We start from the raw sequence: 24,196 nt of genomic DNA, 5'->3' as shown, positions 1-24,196 counted from the left end.
AAATATAAATACATATGATCATTTTCAAAATGTTATTTTCATGTTTGAACTAAAAATTAAGAATAAATACATCAATATGGCACATCAGTTTCATAATAAAAACTGCTTTTAAACTTTTAAAAAGCATTTTTATTGAGCATCTATTATGAATTAATCAAGAACCTGAAACCTACTTACCATCTAATGCAGGATCTCACTATTTTACATGCTCTTATCATTCCAGGACAGAGGAAGGAAACCTCAAGAGGTCAGATGAAATCTTTATGTATGTCAGCCCCTCAGTGAAGATGTGGATTAAAAGCAAGGGAAGATACTGATAGAGAAGAGCCTAGGCTGGGTTACATGTTAGGTAAAATCCAAGGGAAATAGCAGAGATGAAATATTCACAAAGCAGAATTCAAGGTCTAGCTATACGTGAGGGTTATAGAGAGGACAGTAAACAGGGGGACTCATGAGTAAGGCAAGAGAAAGAAGGGGGGAGATTACCCTGGAGATGATGTCTGCATACATGTCTATATCAAAAAAATTATGTCTGTGACTTGCTATTTATATTCAACTTCTTGAAGGGAAATGAGAATAAGAAAAACATTTTTTTCCACTGAGTATTTATTTAGTGTATGCCTATACATTTATATATTGTCAATCTATAAAAGGCAGGAAAAAAGATTCAATTTGGAAGAAGATTCATATGACTTCCTGGAATCGTCTCATATTTAATCTAGAATATTTAATAGTTCTTATAATAAAGACAGTGTTAAAACTAGAATTATTTTCTATCCTTTTTTTTCTGCTTGTGCTTATTTGAAAAAGAAAAAAAAAAGTAAAATAGCTATTTGTGTTAAGTTACCCTAACAAAAATGTAAAAGATGAGGCACTAGGTTGCCAGGTGAATAATGGGTGTTGAGGAAATAAGTATCACAGGCAAGAAATGTAAAGATTGATTTTAGACGGTGGTGAAACATTTTTCCTCCAGTAAAACATATCGTGACATATCGTGAGCTTATTGAGCCTTTAGTTCTAGTGAAAATGTCTAAAAATTCCAGAAAACGAATATGGGAAAACATTACCTGCCTTTAGAAGTATATAACAATATAGTTCTTAAAATAAACTACAATGTAGGTATATACTACAAAACAAACAAACAAACAAACAAACATGCTCAAACAAGATCCATCTGGTTTTTAAGCAGAGGATCAAAGTGAAGAAAGTTTAGAGATAACAGCCTTCTAAAAGTGAAACAATCAGCTTCTGGGCAGAAATATTACTAAAAAAGATAGAGAAAGGATCAGAGAATTGAGGAGCCTCAGTTTATTAAATACCAATCAAATTAAGGGTGCCATCCTCTCACAAAATTCTCAGGTTTTCTATGACTTTAGGATAGCCACTAATAATTTGAGAGAGAGAAAAACAAGATGATGAGGAAAAAATAAATAAATAATGATTTTAGAGTTATGTTTAGAAAAGAAAATCCAAGACTTTGAATATAGTTACTAAAGTATGAGACTCAAGGACAGCAAAACGATCACAAGATTACTAACTTAGTGTGTGAATTATATTGCCAAACGCACTGCAAGCCAGGATAACAACAACTTTTGAGTGAGCCTTAACAGAGATTTGAACGAGTGGGAAGCTTGGCGGGCCACAAAAAAAAGACATGCTCCTAAACATCCGTTCAAAATGTGACCATGTTGTGTAATTATTCCTGTTAGTAGGATGTACGATTATCTCCCAACAAATAAATATAATAGGTATACGTAGATATACATATAATTAACATAAATTCTGCTGTTGCTACATTTTTCTCTAGATTATACCCTTTTTTTGTCAACTTCACACTCAAAGTTCTTTGTATACGCGTGGTCTGTCATTATAGTTTCCATTTCGTTTCTTCCCACGCTTCCCTGAACACTTCTGCTTCAAACTGATTTTTGCCCCCGTTGCTAGGAAAGACTGCTAGAAAAAACAACTTTGATCAGTTTTAAATGATCTCTATGTTTTCAAGCCCCCTGGGCAATTCCTAACTCGCACTGAACTTGAGGGTTTGGCCTCAGCATCTGCGGTAGGTGTTCATTGTGCATCCTTCTACTTTCTACTTTGCTCCTGGGACACCTTGCTTGTTTTACTTCCTCTTACTTCCCTGGCCTCTGTCTTTTCTATCCTCCTCTGCTGCCTCTTTCTGACCTCCTTGGCCTCTATGGAGTGGCCATACATCAGTCCTTAGACATCTTTTCTCCCTCAGTGTATTCTCAACTAAAGCCATGGTTTTAGCGAGCTCCTTTCTTCCCTCAGCTCTGGATTTCTATATCCAAATGCCCACTTGATATTTGCTAGTTGTGTGCCTAATAGGGGTTTTTAAAAGTAACATAACCGAATCAAACTTATTTCTAACCTCATCCCAACATGATCATGCTCTATCCATTTCATTCAGAAAAATATAACTAGATTATTTTAGCTTTTCATACAATAAAATTTTTAGACTTTTCTTTGATTTTTTTTTCATGTATTAAATCCACACCCTCAGGAGTGACACATAAACCTAAGAAGCTCACTCATTTACCAATGAACACTTAGATTGCTTCCGTATCTTGAGTATTATGAATAACGCTGCAGTAAACGGTACATAATATCTTTTTAAATTAGCCTTTTTATTTTCTTTGAGTAAATACCCAGCAGTGGAATTACTAGATCATATGGCAATTCTACTTTTAATTTTTGAGGAACCTCCATACTGTTGTCCACAGTGGCTGCACCAATTTGCATTCCCAAAATAGTGCATGAAGGTTCTTTTTTTCTCCACATCCTTGCCAACATTTATTATTTCTTGTCTTTTGTTTTTTATCCATTCTGAGAGGTGTGAAGTGATATCTCATTGTGGTTTTGATTTGCATTTCCCTGACGATTTGTAATATTGAGCATCTTTTCTTGTATCTGTTGGCTAGCTACAGGTCTTCTTTGGAAAAAATGTCTATTCAGGTCCTCTATCCAGTTTTTAATTTTATTACTTGGTTTTTTGGTGTTGAGTGATGTAAATTCTTTACATATTTTTGGATATTAACTCCTTTATCAGATATATCGTTTGCAAATATCTTCCCCCATTTAGCAGGTTGCATTTTAGTTTTTTTATGGTTTCCTCTGTTATGCAAAAAGCTTTTTATTTTCATATAGTCCCAGTAATTCCTTTTTTGCTTTTATTTCCCTTGCCTTAGGAGACATATCTAGAAAAATGTTGCTATAACTGATGTCGAAGAAATTCATCTATGTTCTCTTCTAGGAGTTTTATGGTTTCAATCTCCTATTTAGGTCTTTAATCCATTTTGAATTTATTTTCATGTATGGTGTCAGAAAGTGGCTCAGTCCTTGTGACCTGCAATAACATGGATGCACCTAAAGGGTATTTGCTGAGTGAAATAAGTCAGATTGAGAAAGACAAATACCATATGATTTCACTCATATGTGGAATCTAAAAAACAGAACAGCAGAATCAGGGCTGTAAATACAAAGAACAAACTGACGGTTGTCTGAGGGGAAGGGTGTTGAGGTGGGTAAAATAAGCGAAAGAGAATGGGAGTATTAGACTTTTAGTCACGGAATTAGAAAAGTCAGGAATAAAAAGTACAGCCTAGGGAGTATCGTCAATGATACGCAATAGGGTTGTATGGTGGCAGATGGTAGCTGCACTTGTGGTGAGCACAGTGTAATGTGTAAACTTGTGGAATCAGTATGTTGTACATCCGAAACTAATGTATCGTTGTGTGTCACCTGTACTCAAAAATGTTTTTTCAAGTTCAACCTCATGCAATAAGAAGAATACCAATTCAAACCATGACAGTATTTTACAACCAATGGGTTGTCAAAAGTAAGATTTCTAATAGCTGTCGTGTTGAATAGGTCCAGTATAGAGACATTATACATTGTAAATAATTTATTATACATTGTTAGTAGTACTGTAGAGTGCTGTGACTGCTTGGGAAAACAATGAGCTTTACATAAATTTGAATAAATTTGAACAATTACATCTTCTGTATACATTGAATCAGCCCTTCACTCTGAGATCTAAGAGAATCTCTTCTACCCTGTTCCCTAAGAAGTATACAAGTTTATTCGTAGCCACATTATTTATATAAGCAAAAGTGAAAGCGATACAAATGAATGTCTTCTAGAAAATAGACAAAGAGCATTATATTCATAATTGAAGTGTAGTATATGCATAAGACTGTAGTATATGCATAATTGAAGTGTAGTATATGCATAAGTAATGGTATGCTATATATTTCATTAAACTTAAAAATAAGCAAAATTAAACTTTATGTTGTTTAGATATAGGTTAATGTATGATTAAACTATAGTTTTTTAAATTAAGGATGGCCTTTATACAGGAATATTTTCCCATCTCCTGGTGAGACATCAGAGTAAGGCCAGGGAAGGTATAAGGAAGAAACAAATATTGGCACTCTCTTGGTTAAGTGGCAGGCTTATGAGTATTCATTCTAATACAATGCATCTTAAATTGTATGTCACATTGTTATATATTTTTATATACAAAATTGCTTTTATTTTATTTATTTATTTTTTAATATGAAATTTATTGTCAAATTGGTTTCCATACAACACCCAGTGCTCATCCCAAAAGGTGCCCTCCTCAATACCCATCACCCACCCTCCCCTCCCTCGCACCCCCCATCAACCCTCAGTTTGTTCTCACTTTTTAAGAGTCTCTTATGGTTTGGCTCCCTCCCTCTCTAACTTTTTTTTTTTCCTTCCCCTCCCCCATGGTCTTCTGTTAAGTTTCTCAGGATCCACATAAGAGTGAAAACATATCGTATCTGTCTTTCTCTGTATGACTTATTTCACTTAGCATAACACTCTCCAGTTCCAAAATTATTTTTAAAAGAGAGTAAAAAGTATTTAGGACATTCATGTGGAAATATAACTGACCCATTAAATGGTGACTTAGTACCAGTGTCTCAAAAGATCTGGTGAGCAGTGAGTTGTATTAATATTGCTGTTCTTTTTGGTTATTTTCCAGCACTCCCATCTCATCCAAAAATAATTTGGCTTTTGTAATTAGGAAACATTATGTTTTAAATGAATGAAATGAGGTTTCTATGATTGATTTATGAATTAAAAAATTACCACAAATATATTGATACCACTCTGGCAAGTTCCATATTCTGTGCATTTTTTAGTTCTATTCACTAGTCAGAGTATCACATTTACATAAGGATTCTGACATTTTGTTTTGATTTTCAAATAGTTCAAAAAAGCGGTTTTATTTTATTATTTATTTTTATTTTAGAGACAGAAAGAGCATGAGTGGGGGATAGAGGCAGAGGAAGAGAGAGAGGGATCAGGTCATGATGTCACAGCTTTGTGGGTGTGAGCCCCATATCAAGCTCTGAGCTGATAGTGCAGAGCCTGCTTGGGATTCTCTCTCTCCATCACTCTCACCCCTCCCCCACTCACACCATGTCCCTCTCTCTCTCTCTCAAAATAAATAAATAAACTTAAAAACAATTTTTTATTTTTGTTATTTTTTAATTTTTTAATGTTATTATTTATTTTGAGAGAGGGAGAGAGAGAGAGAGAGAGAGAGAGAGAGAGAGAGAGAGAGAGAGAGATGTGAGGGGAGGGGGAGAGAAAGAGAGTGAGCCGGCCATGGGGCTCAGTCTCAAGAACTGCAAGATCATGACCTGAGCCAAAATCAGGGGTTGGTTGCTTAACCAACTGAATCACCCAGGTGCCCCAAAAAAGCAATTTTGAAAGAAACATATAATACAAATATGATGCATTGATTTTAATATCGGTGAAAGATAGTTAACAATGTTTAATCACTAGATTTTGCCACTGATTTGTAGTCTTTAGTTTGTTATATGTGTGTGTAAACTTTATGATCTGTTCTGCTTTCCAAGATTCATGTTTTTAAATCTACATTTAGGGAGGAATATTATTTAGAAACTTATCATGTATGTTTCTTGAATGCTTCAATTTTTTTTGTCTTCCCAACCTTTATATCCCAATTTAGTAATATAATATTTTATAAAGTCAAATTAAAAATTTTAAATACCATTTTTGAATTTATATATAGTTCACTTCTGATTTTTATCTAAATATACCCATTTAAAAATACAATTGAATGTCTTTGGGATTTTTAAAAAGATAACCTGCATAACCATGCACTTAATCATTATGCATTTTTCTATTGATAAATTTGCTTTTTTCCTACATAAGCTCAATATCTTCTACATATCTTAAGAACATCAAACTCTAAGCATTTATGAAGGAACATTTCCTTATTTTATACGCAATAATTTTTATGACAAAGATACAGCTTTGGGTACGTATCATGTCGTAATAGCACATAGGTGATTATTTTTAATGTGGACTTTTATATAAATATGGGCCTTTTAATGTTCTTGACCTTTTAATTTGCATTTAGTAAAAAGACTTTGTAAAATAAATGGTCAGTAAAATATCTGATTATGCAGTTGTGTAGTTTAAAGTAAATCTTCTATTCAATCATTCTAAAATTAGTGTAGTTGAAAAATGTAAACAAACATAACTAATGAGTTGTGCTATTGAAATTCAAACTTCAGTCTTTTTAAAATCTGTTTTTTATGATTTTGAAGACATTGATCTTTTTGAGATTTACTTATCTGTCTAATAGGCATATTGGGAAAATATCTGAAATGATATTATGAGAATTGTATATAAATAGCCTGAAATAAAGTGTGTATTCAGAAAAAAATCTACCTTTCTAATAGATACAGTATATCTGTAGCTTCCCTTAGAATATTATATATTAACAAATTTAGATGAATTCACAAAGAATTCATCTGGGATGCCTAATTTAAAAATTCTATTTAGGGTTTTAGAATGCTGTATGTAATTTTCTGTTATTGAAAACATGATATTTATAAGAACATCTAGTTGCTTTATGTGAGAAAAGCCGTAGTTTGATTATGCCATTTTACAGATGAAAACATGAATGTTTATGGAGAGTGACTTGCAAAAGAAATATCGCTAGTTAGTGACTTATAACGCTATGTACAGTTTGCTTTTAAAGTATCAGTGCTGTTTTTCTGAAAGCAGGCTAACGAAAGTAAACCTTTCAGAGATTTGCTATAAAAGATTGAATAAATGTAATTCATGGAACAAAGCGCTTAAATTTGCTTGTTGACATCTTTTGTTTTATGATTTAACCCCTGTTTTAATGGTTTAATTTAGTCTGTTCTCCACTAAAAGCCACCTCGATTCTTTCTGGCAACATGCCTAGTATGAACAACAAATGATTGTGTATGCTCTTGAATCCTTGCCTTACTCAGATTTGAAAGAGTCTTTTATGTTGACAAAAAGTTCTAGAAACCCCGACTGTCCTTGAGATTTATCCAATCATTAATTTGAATGCTCCAAAGTGAGAAATGATATCGAATGAGAAGAGTCATTAACTGCCTAAGGTGCATCAAAATTTTAATTGGTTTTTTTTTCCTAATTCACTTGCATGCCTTATGGTGATGCAATAAGTCTTTAGTGAATTAAAGTGTTGGAGAGGAGGACACTAGCCACAGTATAACATCCTTTTCAAGCATGTTCATAGAAAAACCCACTTCTACACTCAATTTTTGTGTTTTCTGAAGTCTGTATTTTTTACACAAGGCTATCACCAAGATCATCCATAGTTGGATTAGCAGTAAGCAAAATCCACATTGCCATTTGGAGATATCATTAATATTATATATAAATAAGAAAAACCTAGTATTGCTTCTCTTTATTGAGTAAACAGTTATTAATATCATATGCAATCTACATATGCATATACATACAAAAAACACATACAAATCATCTATGCCAGTAGGTCAAGCGCTTAGGGCCTCTGAATTTCATTATACAAGAGAGATAATCAGGATACAAGGACTGGTTGCAACTCTGAAGTCTTCAGAGGCAGGAGACTGGGTTGGGTTGTATCATCTAAATCAAACCTGACATTGGGGCGCCTGGGTGGCTCAGTCGGTTAAGCGTCCGACTTCGGCTCAGGTCACGATCTTGCGGTCCGTGAGTTCGAGCCCCGCGTCGGGCTCTGTGCTGATGGCTCAGAGCCTGGAGCCTGCTTCCGATTCTGTGTCTCCCTCTGTCTCTGACCCTCCCCCATTCATGCTCTGTCTCTCTCTGTCTCAAAAATAATAAACGTTAAAAAAATTTAAAAAAAAATAAATCAAACCTGACACGCTAAGATGGAGACTTGGGAGTAGAGTTAAATCAAGGATATACTGCCATACAAGTACTGCATACCCTATGGCCATTTGTTTCTATGGTCTAACAAGTCGTTTAGATATTTTCTAATTAATATTTGTGGGAAAGTTGTTCTCTACCTCAATATTATACTTACAGGAAAGACACAGATCATTGCATTGCAGTCTAAAGAGAAGCAATTGGGATGAGGAGAGGTTTTAACATGAGTATTAGGAAGTTATATGGGAAATTGAGGAAGCAAAGCAGAGAAAAAGAGCTAGGATTAATTATGTAAGAAGAGAACTATAGTGGTTGCTCAGGAATATTTATGGGGACACCACCAACATTTTCTGAAGGAGGAAAGGTCAACCAATTGCACAAGTGGGAACTCAAGCTATAGATTGTTGTTTATTAATTTTAATTACTATTCATTATGTCTTACGCTTGTGGATTCTATGGTTATGTCAAGAGTCTAGTGAGTGTGGGGCATCTGGGTGTTTCAGTGGCTTGAGCATCGGCTCGTGATTTCAGTTCTTGATTTCAGCTCAAGTCCTGATCTTGCAGTTAATGAGATCAAGCCCTGCATCAGGCAGCATGGAGGCTGCTTGGGATTGTCTCTCTCTGCCCCTTTACTGCTTGCTCATGCACTCTCTTTATCTCAAAATAAATAAACATTAAACAAAAGAACTTAATGAGTTCATAAAACTAAACAAGAAATTGCAACAGGATATATATTATATCTGTTATATTTATCCCTCACAGTACTGAGAAAAAAATATTGGGGAAATAAAATGATTTTCAATAACAATAAGGGAATGAAGTTCAGAGAATTTAATCACAGTAATGAAGTATATTTTATGACTACAACCAAGAAGGTATAAATTATAGATAATCACAAAGTAAAAAACAACTAAAGGGGTAGCTTTACAATAGAAATAGAAAAATAAGATAGATCTTCCTCTAGCAAAATTTAGTTGATCAAGTAGTCATTTTTAAAAGCTACTTGAAATATGTTTCATTGGAGCTGTGCTCAGCAGCATCCAATATAATTTATTGAATTGTCAGTTCTAGGATTCCTTAATAGGTAGGCCATCATAATTCTTATTCACTATAATACCACAGGGAGTAAAATGAACATAGACTTCCTTACACTTCTGAGGTTTATCATAGACCTAAATATAAAGGCTAAAATTTCTAAACTTCAGAAGAAAGTGTAGGAGAATCTTTTTCTGTTGTTTGTCAGACTAGAGAGAAAAACAAGATTTTAAAAATTAATAAATTGGATTTTATCAAAATTAAAAATTTCAGCTCATCAAAAGATGTGGAACAAAATGAAAAGCAAATTAAGATTGGAAGAAAACATTTGCAATGTATATATTTGTCAAAAAAATGGTATAAAGATTGAATAAGGACTCTTATAATTCAATAATATCAAGGCAAATCAAACATCCCAATTAAAAACAGGCAAAATATTTGAACAGACATTTCATAAGACATATCAATAAATGCTCAATAAGCACATAAAAAAGTGCTTATAGCATTAGAATATGCTATAAGGAAATATAGGAAATGCAAAATAAAAACAGAATAAGATTGTCAACCTTGAATGTTGGCAATGATGTAGAGCAATCAGAACTCTTATACAATGATGGCAGAGTATAAAATAGGACAACCACTTGAAAAACCTCTTTGGGGGTATTTTTATGATATGACACATAGATTTAACCAATAATCCAATTCTACTACTAGGTATTATTCTAAGACAAATGAAAATGCAATCACAGAACTACTTGTATAGGAATATTGATTGCATCTTTATTCTGAATAGCTCCAAACTTAAAAATATCCAAACTTTCACTAACAGGAAAGTCAACAATTCATGGAATGAAATGTTACTCCACAACAAAAAGGAATAAACTGTTGACACAGCAATGTGATTGAATCTCAGAAACAATATGCTTAGAGAGAAAGGCAAATACAAAAAGTACATATTGTAGCAATCAATTTCTATGAACATAAATATTGAAGGGGCCAGCTAATCCATGGTAAAGCAAATTAGTACAGTGGTTCCTTGGGAAGGTGTAGGGATTGACTGGAAAGGAATACAGTAGGACTTTCTGGGATGATGAAAACATGTATGTTAATAGAGATGTGGATTACCTGAGTTTATGACTGTTTCACCAAAACATAATTGTACACTTGAGATCTGAATATTGAGCTGTAGAAAATGTATGACCCAATGATGAATAAAGTTTTGATTCTAACATATATTAACTTAATTCAAAATTCTCATTCTATTTAGTCAACAATGAGAACAAGATGTGCATATGTAAATATATATGCTTTAAGTTTTTCTCTATTGGTTTAGGACCACTATCTGAGAAATAAAAGAATTGTTTAGAAAAAATGAAATGATTTTGACAGACTCACGTAATTATTTAGATGTCACATTGTTTAACTTTAAAAAAGACTTTTGTTCTTCACAATCCCTTTATATTATCAAGTGTGTAACTTGGTGAATTTGAAAATTTCAAAAATGAATTTTTATGATATGGTTTTGATTATCTGAATATTTAATTTGCTGAGAATGGACATAGGCAATATTTATTTTCATAATGATGTTCTCTTACAGTTTAAAATTTAAATCCTAAATCACTAAGTAATACATATCAGAAAAATATTCTTGAAATTTGGAAGAGATAAAGGAACCAGAAAAAACTAGTTTTTTTCTATGGCCTGTGGGTATTCACGGTAAAAATCTTATAAATCAAAGACTAGTAAAAAAAGGGAAAAACTCATCACACCCCATTACCATGAGAGAATCACTAATGTCATTTTGGTGTAAATCTTTCCCAGTTGATAAATAAACAAACAGATATAAATGCACAAGCTATCTTTTATTATTATACATGCTGTTTTGTGGTCTTTATTTTTATTCTATACAGTAATATATTGCGAACCCTTTTCCACCCATAAAAAATTCATATAAGATTTGGTATCTAATTGCTACATTTTGTCCCGTGGTTATTAATCATTCTCTATAATAAGACATTCATGATTTTGTTATTTAAACAAAGCAGCAAACAAAAATCTGTATGTAATTTGGGGAGTGAGGTGTTTATTTTATTTATTTATTCATATTATAGTTAATAATTATTATTTATGAATAATGTAATTTATTTATGATAAACTCCTGGATACCTAATGCAGGACAACCTAATGCTGTTGTCTTTCAGAAACAGTTTATAGACTGATATTACCACTACTCATGCAGGAAAGTACCTAAATATCTTCACCAATGCTGTTTACAGTTGTTTAGGTCTTAGTTTTATACTTGAAAAATATTACATTGCTACCTACTTTTGTTTTTTTATTTTTACTAGTTTCTTATTTTATATTAGTGATTTAACATTTTTCATTTTGTAAAAAGTTTACATTTTGTAAACTCCCTGTGCATATATTTTTGCACATTTACATTTATATGACTGTAATTTTCATATTTTTAAAAGTTATTTAAGTACATCAAGACTTTGTATCTTATACATCTTGAAACTTGTGTTCCATGATAATTAAATATTTATTTTCTTTGAATTATATTGTGATCATAGAAAATGTATTTATTCATGTTATCACATCTTGTAATCTCTTTAGTTTTTATTAAGTTTTATAATAACAGGAAACCTCTCTCTTCCCTCAATAGCTTCTATATTTCATCTTTTGTTTGGCTGAGTTGATATAAAGTTTGTTCCAAATTCTTTCTACTCTTAAATCAGCCAATACTATATCCTTTAATTATTGTTATACATTTTTATTTTACAGTTTAGTTTAAACTTTCTATTCCTATATTTAAATATTTTCCTGGTTATTCATGTGATTGATGAACTCATATATCATTTTTTTCAAGCAAACCAACATACACTAGGAATTTTGAATGAAATTGTATTATAACTTCAAAGAATAAGAGCTTTACAAAATGTAGTCTCTTTTTTTATTTCAAAATTTAATCTTTGTTCCCATGAATATAGTGTGGCTATCCATTTTCCACTAGTGGCTTTTAGCACTAGAATACAAAATTTTTTATCATTAAATGTTCTGCATAACATTGAGTTCATATCAACATTTCACTAATTTTGCTGCTATTTGTAATATATTTGTGAGTTTTCTAAATGATGGTTGATGAGATAGTGACTCTAATCAACACACTTAATTTTCTTTGTATATTTCCAGTAAATTATCTAAATTTTCTATATATACAATCATAAGATTTATAATCAATTAAAATTTGGTATCTTTTTTTTTTTTATTTTTTTTTTCAACGTTTATTTATTTTTGGGACAGAGAGAGACAGAGCATGAACGGGGGAGGGTCAGAGAGAGAGGGAGACACAGAATCGGAAACAGGCTCCAGGCTCTGAGCCATCAGCCCAGAGCCTGATGCGGGGCTCGAACTCACGGACAGTGAGATCGTGACCTGGCTGAAGTCGGACGCTTAACCGACTGCGCCACCCAGGCGCCCCAAATTTGGTATCTTTTTTCAGTAGTTTCATACATATTTCTGTATGTTTATATCATTTGATTTTTGATAATTTATCCTCCTCAGTTGTAATTATAGCTTAGACTTCCCTTTTCTCTGATTTTAATGGCAAAGAAGTTATAATTATATTGTCCTTAAAACCATATAAGCAAAACTGACCATCTATATGCCCTCTTTAAGGAGCAGCTGAAGTTAGCCATGAGGACTAATGCACAGCAAAGTTAAGTAACACTAATGCACAATGTTATTTAAGAGATTAAGAGATATTCTATATTATATTTTGGGATCATCTCTTTGGTTTTGTTATAAGAGTACTATCAAACCTACACTGTCAAAAATTTCATATGATTTTGGCTCCTATAAAAGCTAATTACATCTTTCTTCCTTTGAATTATTGACAATGTGAATATTATCTATTATTATTAAGCCACCCCAACATTTCTGTGGTGATGATGTATCATTCTCTGATTGGAGTTTTATGTTATGCTGATGTGTGTTTACCTGTTAAAGTGCTGGTAGCAGCATATCAGAGATATAAAAGATTTGTATGTCATTAAGGTTCAGGAAAATTTTCAGATATTGAGAATTTTCCATTTCACAAGAATTTAAATAATTCACTTCAAAAATTATTCATAAAAATACATTTTGAGTAGTTATACTGTTATCTATTTTAATTTTCTCAATAGTTTTTGTATTCTTCACTCCTTTTAAATATAAAAAACATCACTATTTTAAGTAAAATAATTTTTTCTTAAAATGGGATGGAATAGAGTTGCGTATAATAGTGTTGCATATTATGTAACTCATTATTCATGTGATACCTACTTATTTCACAGAATTCACTATATCAAAAACCAGTAACTTTTTGTTAGTTGTAGACAGTGTGGTTTCCACAGAGCAGCTTAAAGTGATCATTTCAGATTATAAAATATAACAGGGTCATGGTTTGTGGTAATTACAAAAAGGTGACTTTACTGGTTGGAAAAAATTGCAAAAGGTCCCCCTTATTATGAATGTATTGTAAAATATGTCTTCTTTCCCCACACTGACACAGTACCCTGGGTTGCGGTAGACGCATGACCTTGGCTGAAGTAACACAGGCTGGATTGCTGGCTCCAAGGCCTGACAACTTTGTGCAGTGTACAAAACTGACTATGTTGGTGATGGCCCAAGTTACATCATGTCACATCAATACTTAAAACTTTCTGATGGCCTTTAGTTCACTCAAAACCCAAAAAACCAAACCAAACCAAAACAAAACAACAAAAAACAGTCTTTACAGTGGTCTGCCAGACTCTAGTGGCCTTGCCCTATTACATCACTTCTCAGGCCTCATTGTGTACTCATCTTCACACGCATGATCCAGAATTAGGATATTGCACTTGTTGTTCTTTTTCCTTGGAAATCTGTCACTTCCATCATCTCTTCCCAGCTCTCTCTGATTCCATTCAACTTGACCCTGCCATTTAGAATGGCAAATTTGAGTGACATCATCATGGTGGTATAAAATTTTTCTACTCTCTTCCCCTAAAGAACACTGATATAGATAATTATCCAAGGATGAGAGACCATTTGTAGAAGTCCAAGAATCTAGCAGAGGTGTTCCAGCACATCACTGAAGCAAAAAAAATTAAGATTGGATGCATTAAAGATGATAACAGGAATAGTTTCACGTTATCTGTGTTATTCTTTCCTGAAGATAACACAGCTGAGCCTTCTCAGCCTTTGATTTCTTTCATGGGGGAAGTGAGAATATGTGAGTGAAAGCCCAGATGTCCCCAGAATATTTGGGGATAGATCAGCTGGGAGCTTGGAAGATATGGCTCTCAGAGGCCACAGAGGTATGTAGAGTCTACTTATTGCATCATGGACTCCATCAGGAAACCTTCCCATGAGCTTCTCAGGATGCCTCACCTACAGATGTTCCACCTGACCTGTGCACCTGCAGCATTCCTCACACCTCCACCAAACTGACCCACAAACCATGATAAATTCTCTGTATGTGCTTCTGATGGCACTGAGGGCAAGTCTTTGCATATGGCTAGTGAATATATGCAGGAAGCTGCCTTCCTTTCAGGCCTAGGAGAAATTATTAAAATGAGCACTTAGCCCCAACCTGCAGAAAGCAAAAGTGAGGCTCTCATCACCTGGCCTTGCTTTGAAAAATTGAGAGAAGGTACACAAGAATAAGAATTTCACCACAAGAGGGAACAAGAAGAGTAGGAAAACAAATGCAGTTGAGAACATTAGAAGGAATGGACCAAGCAGAAGAAAGAACCTCTGATGTAGAAGACAGGTCCTTTGAAATTATCCAGCGAAGAACAAAGAAAAAAGAATGAAATGAGTGAAGAAAGCCTATATATATATATATCTCGAAAAGAAAAAAGGAAAAAAGGAGGAAAAACTTATTTAAATATTATTTTTTAATTTTTTAAATGTTTTATTTATTTTTGAGAGAGAGAGAGAGAGAGAGTGCGAACAGGGGAGTGGCAGAGAGAGAGGGAGACACAGAATCTGAAGCAGGCTCCAGGCTCTGAAACTGTCAGCGTAGAGTCCAACACAGGGCTCGAACCCATGAACCATGAGATCATGACCTAAGCTGAAGTTGGACACTTAAATGACTGAGCCATTCAGGCGCCCAAGGAAATGGCTTATTTAAAGAAGTACTGGCTGAGAACTTCCCAAATCTGAGGAGAAATTTTGACACCCAAGTTCATGAAGCTAATAGGTACTCTCAAAATTTCAACCTCAAACAGCGTTTCTCTGAGACACAGAATAAAACTGTATAAATCAAAGAAAAGGAATTTTAAAGCAGCAAATAAAAAATATCCTCATACAAAAGGATACCCACATTGGGGTGCCTGGGTGGCTCAGTCGGTTAAGCGTCCGACTTCGGCTCAGGTCATGTCTTGCAGCTCGTGAGTTCGAGCCCCGTATCTGGCTCTGCGCTGACAGCTCAGAGCCTGGAGCTTGCTTTGGATTCTGTCTCCCTGTCTCTCTGCTCCTCCCCTGCTCATACTCTGTCTCTCCCTGTCTCAAAAATAAATAAACATTAAAAAAATTTTTTAAAGGATACCCACATAAAGCTATCAGTAGATTACACAGCAGAAGTCTCGAAGACCAGGAGAGAGTGGAATGATAAATGCAAAGTGCTGAAAGAAAACAAAACAGAACAAAAACAAAACCAAAAAACCCTGCTAACCCAAGAATACTATACTAGGCAGTTATCTTTCAGATAAAGGGACATAAAGATGTCCCCAAGGAAACAAAACCTGAGATGTTTACCACTACACCTGGCTTACAAGGAGTTCTGAAAAGAGTTCTTCAAACTGAAATGAAAGGATGCTAATTAGTAACATGAAGAATTACAAAAATGCACAACATTCTGCAAAACATAAATATATAGTTAAATTTATAATACTTTAATATTGTAAAATGGTTTTACCAGTGTAAAGACTTAATTCTCATCTCTAATTAAGAGTTAACTGTAGTAAAAGGTAACGGACCAAAGTATTACAAATAAATATAGTTGCAATAATTTGTTAATGGATATGTAATATTAACACCTCTGCTACTCCCTGTGGTTTGTGTGTGTGTGCCCAGGAGCAGGGGGGACTTGCGACATCAAAAATATAAAACGCTAGGGAGGGGATTGAAAGGATAGAGTTTTTATATGCAACTGAAGTTGTCATTAGCATAAAATACACTACTGTGTGTATAAGATATTTTAAGTAAGCCACATAGTAATTAATCACAAAGCAAAAACCTACAGTAGATACACTAAAGATAAAGAGAAGGGAATCAAAACATACCACTATGGAAAATTTTCAATTCACGAAGGAAGACAAAAGAGAGAGGATCAAAGGAATTACAAAAAAGTCAGTAACAGTTAACAAAACAACAGTCCTAAGTACTTTGCTACCAACAATTATTTTAAATAATGGATTAAATTCTCAAAGCACAAGGCATAGAATAGCTGAATGTGTAAAAAAGAAGACCCAACTGTATGCTGACTACAACAGATATACTCAGTTTAAAAATACACATAAACTTAAGGCGAAGCAATAGAAAAAAGTATTCTCTGGGAATGGAAACCAAAAGAGACCAAGGTTAGCTATTTTTATATTAGATAAAATAGAGGTTAAGTCAAAACTGTAGTACGAGGCAAACAAGGTCATTTATAATGATAAAAGAGTAAATACATCAAGAACATATAACAATGGTAAATATATACACAATCTCTGAGTACCTAAATATATTAAGCAAATATAACAGATCTAAAAGGAGACATACACTACAACACAATAATAGTAGGAGACTTCATTACTCACTTTCAACAATAGATATTCAGACAGAAAAACATTAAGGAAATACTGGACTTGACCTATACTTTAGATCAAATGGAGCAAACAGACATACAGAGAACACTCCATCCAATGGCAGAATACACATTCTTCTCAAGCACACATGAGATATTCTCTAAGACAGATAATAGGTTAAGTCACAAAACAAGTCAATAAATTAAAAAAACATGAAGATCATATTAAGTATGTTTTTCAAATAAAATAATATGAAACTAGAATTCAATAACGGGAGCAATGCTGGAAAATTTACAAATATGTGTAGCGCACTCCTGAAAAATTGATGGGTCAGGAAGAAATCAAAAGGGAAATTTAAAAAATCTTGAAACAAAAATGGAATCATAGTATACCAAAACTTATGAGCTAAAGCATAAGCAGTTCTAAGAGGAAGTCGTAGTGACAAATGCCTACATTAAGAAAGAAGATCTCATATAAACAACCTAAATTTACATCTCAAGGAACTAGAAGAAGAAAAACAAAGCAAGCCCAAAGACTATCAGAAGGAAGAAAATAACAAATTTCATAAGATAAATAAATGAAGGGCTCCTGGGTGGCTCAGTGGGTTGAGCTTCTGACTCTTGATTTCAGCTCGTGTCATGATCACATGGTTCATGGGATCAGGTACCACATTATGCTCTGTGCTGAGTGGAGCCTGCTTGGGATTCTCTTCTCCTTCTCCCACTACCCCTTCCTTGCTGAAACTCACTCACTCACTCTCTCAAAATAAAGAAATAAACATTAAAAATGAAATAGAGACTAGAAGCACAACAGAAAAGATCAACAAAACTTAGAATAAAACTTAGGTTTTCTGAAAAGATAAACAGAATTGACAAAACTTTAGTTGGACTAAGAAAAAAAAAGCAAAAATTCAAATAAATCAGAAATGAATAAGGAAACATTATAATCAATACCACAGAAATTCTAAAGATTGTAAGAAACTATTATGAACCATTATTCCCCAAATAATTGGATAACCTAGAATAAAATTTCTGAACAAATAAAAGCCCATAACGGGATGGTTTCACTGGTGAAATCTACCAAGCATATTAAGAATTAAAGCAAAACCTTTTATACTCTTCCAAAAATTTGAAGAGGAGGGAACACTTCCAGATTTTATGAGGCCACCATTACTCTGCTATCAAAGCCAGATAAGGATACCATAAGAAAAGAAAACTACAGGCCAATAACCCTGATGAATATAGATGCAAAAATCTCAACAAAATAGCAATTTAGCAAACTAAATTCAAAGGCACATTAAAAGGATTATACACCATGATTTATCCCTGGGATGCAAAGGTATTTTCGTATATAGAAATTAATCAGTGTGATACACCACATTAATATCATGAAAGATAAAAATTTATAATCATTTCAGTAGATAAAGAAAAATCCATTTGACAAAATTTAACATGTACTCCATGAAACATTATTAACAAATTAGATATAAACATAGAATAGACATAACTCAAATAATAAAGGACAACCCCACAGCTAACGTCATACTCAACGATGAAAAGTTGAAAAGTTTTCCTCTAAGTTGTGAACAAAACAAGGTTGTCCACTCTCACCACTTGTATTCAATATAATATTGGAAGTCCTAGATGGAGCAATAAGGTAAGAAACATAAATAAAAGGCATCCAAATATGGAAGGAAAATGTAAACCTGTCTTTGCATATGATAATGATCTTATAAACCGAAAATCCTATAGACCCCATCACCCTGTTAGAACTAATAAACTAATTCAGTAATGTTTCAGATAACAAAATAAAAAGTCAGTTGCTTATTTATACCCTAAAAATGAACTCTATGAAAAAGCAATAAAGGAAACAATATCTTTACCCTAGCATCAAAAACAGTAAAATACTTTGGAACCAATTTAACCAAGGAAGTGAAATACTTGTACACAAAAACTATAACTTTGATGAAAAGAAAAATTATAGAAGATACAAATAATTGGAAAGCTATCCCTTGTTCGTGGATCAGAAGAATTGGTATTATTAAAATGTCCATAATACCCAGAGTTCTTCCTTCTCAAAATTCCAATGGCATTTTTCAGAGAAATAGGAAAAAAAATCTTCAATGTGTAACCCACAAAAGACCCTGAATTGCCAAAGCAACCAGTAAGAACTATAAGAAGAATAAAGCTTAAGCTTCCAGATTTTGAACTTGCAAAGCTACAGTCACTAAAACAATACGGAACTGGCAAAAACAAAACAAACACACACACACACACACACACACACACACACACACACACACACAAACAAAAAACAGACACATAGACCAATGGAATAGAATTAGAGAGTCAAGGAAGAAACCAACCCCCACACACAACCAAGTAATACTGGTAAGTGAGCCAAAAATAACCAATGGGGAAAAGATAGTCTCTTTAATAAACTGTTCTAGGGAAACTGGATAAACATATGCAAAAGGATGAATTAAATCCCTTTCTTATTCCCAAATAATCCGATCAAAAACGGTCAGAGGAGGGGTGCCTGGGTGGCTCAGTCTGTTGAGCCTTTGACTTCGGCTAAGGTCATGATCTCAGGGTTTGTGGGTTTGAGCCCTTCATTGGGCAGTGTGTGGACAAAAAAAAATGGGCAGATGACTTGAATAAACAATTTGTCAAACAAGTCACACAGTGCTCTATAGATAAATGAAAAGTTACTTGATATCACTAAATCATCAGAGAAATGCAAATCAAAACTACAATGAAATATCACCTCACACCTGTTGAAATGATTATTATCAAAAAAGACAAGAGATAACAAGTGTTAGTGAGGATGCCAAAGAAAGGGAATACTTGGGCACTGTTGGTGGAAATGTAAATTTGTTCAGCCACTATGGAAAACACCATGGATGTTCTTCAAAAAATTCAAAATAGAACTACCATGTGATCTAATTTTCCACTTCTAGATACATGTCCAAAGGAAATGAAGTCACTATCTTGAAAAGATTACATTATCATATTCATTGCAGCTTTATTTACAATAGTTAAGAGGTGGAAACAACCTAAGCATCCAAGGATGGATGAGAAGTCCACCATTAATACTATACAATATCACTTATATGTGAATTCTAAAAAAGCCAAACTCAGAGAAATAGAGTAAAATGTTTCCAGGGATGGGGGTTGGGAAAATGTGAAGATTTTGGTCAAACGTTACAAGTTAACAGTTATAAGATGAAAAGTCCTGGGCATCTAATGTATATCATGTCGATTATAGTTAACAGTAGTGCATTTATATACTTGACATTTGCTAAGAGAACAAATCATAAATATTCTCACCACACACGGTAATTATGTGAGATGATAGAGGTGTTAACCTTATAGTGGTAATCATTTCACTATATATCTATATATCTATATCTTTATCTATACCTATATCTATATATTATATCTATATCTATATCTATACCTATATATATTTATATCTATATATATCTCAAATTATCATGTTGTACACCTTAATCTTACAAGATGTTATATGTCAGTTATTTCCATTAAACTGGAAAAAATTGAAGTCAACTCTCCCAACACTACCTCTCCCCCTCAGCTGGACTTCTGTTACTGTACAGCAGTTGTTTATATTTACCGCCTACCTTCCCCAGTAAGAGTTTTTATATGTTCACACTTACCTGAATTATATATACCTTTTACTTTTAACATTATTAGCATTCATGAAAATTCTTGTAATTTAAGAAGATAAAATTCATGTCGTGGGCATTTCTACACTATGACTATGACTTTATGATAACTACCTCCTTTTTTCAATGACTTTAGAAGTTATTTATTTAGAAAATTAAGCATTTTTAAAACTTAACTTTTTAATGTTTATTTATTTTTGAAGAGAGAAAGAGAGAGGAGGAGGAGGAGGAGGGGCTGAGAGAGAGGAAGAGAAAGAATTCCAAGCAGGCTCCATGTTGTCAGTTCAGAGCCCAATGTGGGGTTGAACTCATAAACCGTGAGATCACGAGCTGAGCCAAAACCAAGAGTCGGGCACTTAATCCACTGAGCCATCCAGTCATCCCAAAACTTAACTTTGTTTTTAACAGTAAAATAAAAAGTGTGAATAGGAGCATTTTGACAATGTGACCTATGTTGTCTGTTGACTGGTCCCTGCATTCTTCATGTCACTTTCTACAACTGAGGTTGGAACGAAATGCTGTTTTTCTGTAATACTTTTTACCTAGGGATGGTGATATGAGGTTGTTATCTCAGTTAAAGCTAATGCTGTTATCTGAATTACTTATGAAAGAAAAAAAAACATATCTTGTAGTAGGAGAATAATTAAATGAATTATAGTATAATTAAATATAAGCATCTGATAATTTGATGCTAACAAAAATTCTAGTCACATGTGAAGTTGTATGTATTTTAATGTAGGGAGATTGAATAAGGACATAAATAGCATAAGTAGGATGACCCTGAATATATAAATACATCTCATAGGATTAAAATGATTTTTTAAATTTTTGGCATAATTTTCTTATTTAGAAAATACGGTATTCACATAAAAAGTAAAGAAAGCTGAGAATTACTTTCATGCATCAAGTAAACCAAATTGTTTCAAATGCACCAGCCTCTTAATGGAGACCTATGAAGAAATTCTCTAATGGTGTGTTGCTTCAAGTACTACATTTAGCCTGCAATATCAATTTTTATTTAATAAATTAAAAATTCACAGGATAACAAACAGGATCATCAAAAGTTGGAGTGTTAGATAATATTTTGAATGTATGAAATTGTGTTTGTCAAATCCAATGTGTCTCTCTATTTATACAAGCAAGAATGACAAGACCTACAAACCATCTTTTCTGCGTTATTGCAAGGCAAGTATAACAAGCCATTACAAAATATCTATTGGAGCTCATGGAAAATAACAAAATATAAGTATCAATTTCCGAAAGATAGAGAACAGCAGACATACCCTAATGGCATGTATTAAGTGAGAACGGAGAGAAACAAAAAGCAAGAAAACGTGAGTGAAACAGACAGACACAAAAATAAATCAAACTGCCAGCAGCAGTTTCAGCTTCTAATCAAACAGCAGACATTGTATATAAACAGTCTGGAAGATGTTGTAGGTTACACACTGGTTTTTTTTCTCCCTAGTCTTGCTATTTAAAATCACCTGTAACATTAGGTTTAAGCATGAACACCAGTGGATGCATTATGCATCCAACTGTGAGCAAAATGGTGTAGAGTACATATTAGAGGAGAATCTATAAAACAAATACCATGAATAAGTTTGTAATTTATTTTTTGGTTTATATCTTTATATGTTATGTATGTTTAAAAATATTGGTTTTTATTATTTATCTTATTTGTTAAATTTTGTCAAAGGAAAAATAGACTTTATATCAATACATAAACCATGGAAATTATATATATTATTTGTGAATTATATATTTTAATTTTGTTTCTTTTTTTAACAAGCTTAAGCTCTGAACTGAGACAATTCTGGGTTATAGTGATGATCCTCCCTCTTGCTACTTTCAACAATTAACCTTGGGCAAGTAATGTAAGACTCATTTTCCTAATTGTAAAACATTGATGATAGGAATCTTTTCACATTGTTTGAGAAGTTAAATAATATAATGAATACAAAATACTTAGTAATGTCTGGTACGGGTACTTAATAAATACTAAGGGTTAGACTTACAGAGCATTCATTACATTGTAGTACACATAGAATCTCTGCAAATTAAATGCTATTATTCCCATTTACAAATTGGGAAAAAATGAATGAGAAGAAAAAAACTGATTTTCCCCATCTGACAAGGTCTTTTAACTTCCCAGAGGCCACAATTATTTCTTTTAAAAAAAGGAGCAGAGATAAAATAAAAATGTGTTTTCTCATTTTCAAGGGAATCTGGAGAGAATAGACACTTAGGCAAACCATACTATCAGCGATTTTATAGTTAGAAACTACCAGATAGCATTGAGCGTTTCATTTCTTGTTTATATTTACACCAATTATATATTACATGCTGCTGCTGTAAAAAAATATACACAAGTCTTTGTCATTTTATTTTTATATACATCATTTTAGCAGGCTGGAAACTCTAAGAATTACCTTTGTTACTCTCTTTTAGCCTGTAATCTGATTGGATGTATATAGATGACAGCAGATACCTACCCGCCTCACCCACACACTCTCTAGTGTACATAGTGCTGTCTTTCTATTGTGACTCAGTGCTGTGTCATTAACAGAAGGCATTGCGTTTTTAATGATATTGGCCATGATGATGAAATAACTCTGTGAGACATGTCAGCTTTTCTGTATATTCTTAAACAGATATTAAAAGACTTTGTGTAAAGGGAAGAAGAAATTGGAAATACTCAGTAAATGGATGTATAGAAAAAAACAAACAAACAAAACCCTCATCAGTAACCAATTTAGTGACCTTTTCTTTGCATAGTCATGCTGTTTGAAACAACTGAGGCATTTTTAACTATCATCCTGAGTGCAAACATAGCCAAGTATGTAAAGACTCTTTAATCTTAGAGTTTATTGACTTAGATTATTTTGGATTAGAAGTTCAAAAACAGTTTACTACAGTTAAACATAATTACACACATTAGTTAAAATCTAGGACTAGAAGAGATATGTAATATCTGGTAGTTTGAACTTGGTTGAATTAGAGTTGATCTATATTTAAAAGGAGTTTTTGCTAAGACAGCAAAAATTTCTCACATATTTAGATACTCTATTTTTCAAAAAGAAATTTTGAAGAATCACTTAAATGACAGGGTGCCAGCTAATGTCCACACCTGTTTTATCGAGTAGCTTATAAATAAATAATTTCCTTTGTATGGACAAATGTAAATTTCCCAGTTGGTGACATTAAAGGGTCGAATTTTCAGATATTTAGATTTTATAAACATACATATTTTATAAAATTAATGTATTTATATGAATATTAATTTTTAAGTATTTCTGCATATTGTATATTAAAATTGGGTAGCCACATTACATGGTATGCTTTCACTTTTATCAAAAATTATGCCCATAAGTAATGACACCTGAAAATAAGCACTTAACAAAAGTAAAATACCTTTAACCAATCTAAA

General features: G+C 33.1%; 1 protein-coding gene across 1 annotated transcript in view; it reads right to left on the bottom strand.

Moving 5' to 3' along the window:
• The window catches only part of CSMD3 (CUB and Sushi multiple domains 3), a 1,276,067-nt gene that overhangs the window by 1,106,535 nt on the left and 145,336 nt on the right, over positions 1 to 24,196 (bottom strand).

Source organism: Lynx canadensis, chromosome F2, assembly GCF_007474595.2.
Source record: "Lynx canadensis isolate LIC74 chromosome F2, mLynCan4.pri.v2, whole genome shotgun sequence".
Classification (NCBI taxonomy): Eukaryota; Metazoa; Chordata; class Mammalia; order Carnivora; family Felidae; genus Lynx; species Lynx canadensis.
This window is presented reverse-complemented; position numbering and strand designations above follow the sequence as displayed.